Source organism: Neomonachus schauinslandi, chromosome X (genome assembly GCF_002201575.2).
Source record: "Neomonachus schauinslandi chromosome X, ASM220157v2, whole genome shotgun sequence".
NCBI classification, from domain to species: Eukaryota; Metazoa; Chordata; class Mammalia; order Carnivora; family Phocidae; genus Neomonachus; species Neomonachus schauinslandi.
Window position 1 is genome coordinate 80,594,259 of NC_058419.1, and position 2,277 is coordinate 80,596,535.

The window sequence follows — 2,277 nt, forward strand, 5'->3', positions numbered from 1 at the left end:
CACCTCTGCATGAGTTTCCAGGGTCTAAGTCCTCAAATGTATATGGAGAGAGTAGGTAAGATGCTGGTCACCAGTTCCAGTGTGTTGTGGAGGTTTTTCCCACACCACCAAGTAATTCTCTGACATCAGCTGTGTGTCCTCCAATTCAACTCACTTCTGATACTGCCTACCTGGAGATAGCCTCTGATCCCACAGGTTAAAGGTTCAGTCTTACAAAACTGCCCCCCTCCACACACACACACACATCACATGCCAAACACAAGTGCAGGTTGTCACCTGCCCTTCTGACCAAAGAGCTACATATGGGTGGGCACAACAACCGCCTCCTCTGGTTCAATTAATTTGCTAGAGTGGCTCACAGAACTCAGAGAAACATTTTACTTACTAGATCATCAGTTTAGGGACACCTGGCTGGCTCAGTCAGAAGATCATGTGACTCTTGATCTTGGGGTCATGAGTTGGAGCCCCACACTGGGTGTAGATAGATAAATAAATAAACTAACTAAAGTTTAGATTATTGGTTTATTATAAAAGGATATAAGTCAGGAACAGCCAGATGGAAGAGATGCATTGTGCAAGGTGTGTGGGAAGGAGCAGGGAGCTTCCATGCTCTCTGTGAATCTCCCTGTGATCATCAACCCAGAGGCTCTCTGACAGGGTTTTTATGGAGGCTTCATTACATAAGCATGATCGGACATTGGTGATTTGTTGTTGGTGCTGTTGTTTAGCTTTTATTTCATAATCATAAACTTCATTCTGCAATCCAACTAGACTTGGAGTAAGGAAAATATGGAACCCAGAGAACTGCAGCAAGAGCACAAAGATTATAGGATATTTCGAGCAGATGGAGGTGAAGGGGTGCTCTCCTGAGCTACAGAAGGAATGGTCTGGAGGTTAAGATAAAACACAAGTCAAATTTATTAGATTTGTCCACAGTCAGCAATAGTGATCTTCTTGCTGGTCTTGCCATTCCTGGTCCCAAAGCGCTCCATGGCTTCCACAAGATTCATGCCCTCGTTCACCTTGGCAAAGACCACATGATTGCCATCCAACCACTCAAGTGTTGGCAGTGCAGATGAAAAACCGGTGACTGTTCATGTTGGGTCCAACATTTGCCATGGACAAGATGCCAGGACCCATATGCTTCATGATGAAACTCTCATCATCAAATTTCTCCCCATAGATGGACTTGCCACCAGTGCCATTATGGTGTTTGAAGTCACCACCCTGGCACAGAAATCCCAGAATAATCCTGTGAAAGCAGGAACCTTTATAACCAAATCCTTTCTTCCCAGTACTCAGAGCATGAAAGTTTTCTGCTGTCTTTGGAACTTTGTCTGCAAAGAGCTGCAATCTGTTAAAACAGCTTTATGGATTAGATGAGCAGTCACTTCTTGGTTTCCAGGTCCCTTACCTCAAAGGAGATGCAGCCCAAGGGCTCACTATCCACGGCAATGTGCACAGTGTGGTTGACCATGGCTGGTGGCATGGGAGGCTCCAGGGCAGTGGTGTCTGCAATGCCTTTGGTGATTGAATTCAACCTCCGGCCCCTCTCCTCTCCCAAGAGGACTGAAACTTCCAAACTTATAATAACAGGGTTGGCTCTATAGGCAACCAGCCCCCATCCTTTGTTACCTACGGGCTTTCCAAAAGTCACCTCACTAACATAACAATAGATACCTTTTACCGTTCTCATCACTCAGGAGGTTACAAAGATTTTAGGAGCTCTGTGCCAGGAACAAGGTCAAAGACCAAATATGTATTTCTTATTATAAATCACAATATCACAGTAGATCTTCTAGAAATATCTACACTTGGAGCCCCACTCTGGGCTCCAACAAACCAAGACCTCCGAATGAACCCTGAGATTTAGCCTTGAGACTGAAGTCCAAGGTTGAGTATACTAAGTGACAAACTTCACCTTTTCTGTGCCTTGAACCCATCTGGCAATCTGGTGAAGCCAATATGTCCCTTCCCAGATTAATGATTTTAAGTGCATAAAATAAAATCTAGGTTACAAAGGAAACCAATTATATTAAAATATAGTTATCAAAACATTACAAAAATTAATTGTAATATACATGTTTCTTTATTAATGCCTTAAATACAATGCTCTACTAGCAGATTAGCAGTTAAGTGACTACTGTGATTTCAAATTAATGATGATTGTAAATAACATTTTAAGAGATCTGCTATTAGGGGTGCCTGGGTGGTGCAGTCAGTTAAGCGTCTGATCTTGGTTTTGCTCAGGTCATGATCTCAGGGTCGTGAAATCGA

General features: G+C 43.2%; 1 pseudogene; it reads right to left on the minus strand.

The window, feature by feature from the left end:
- Window positions 1–920: 920 nt before the first annotated feature.
- Window positions 921–1,477, minus strand: LOC110589048 (annotated as a pseudogene).
- Between the last annotated feature and the right edge of the window lie 800 nt (window positions 1,478–2,277).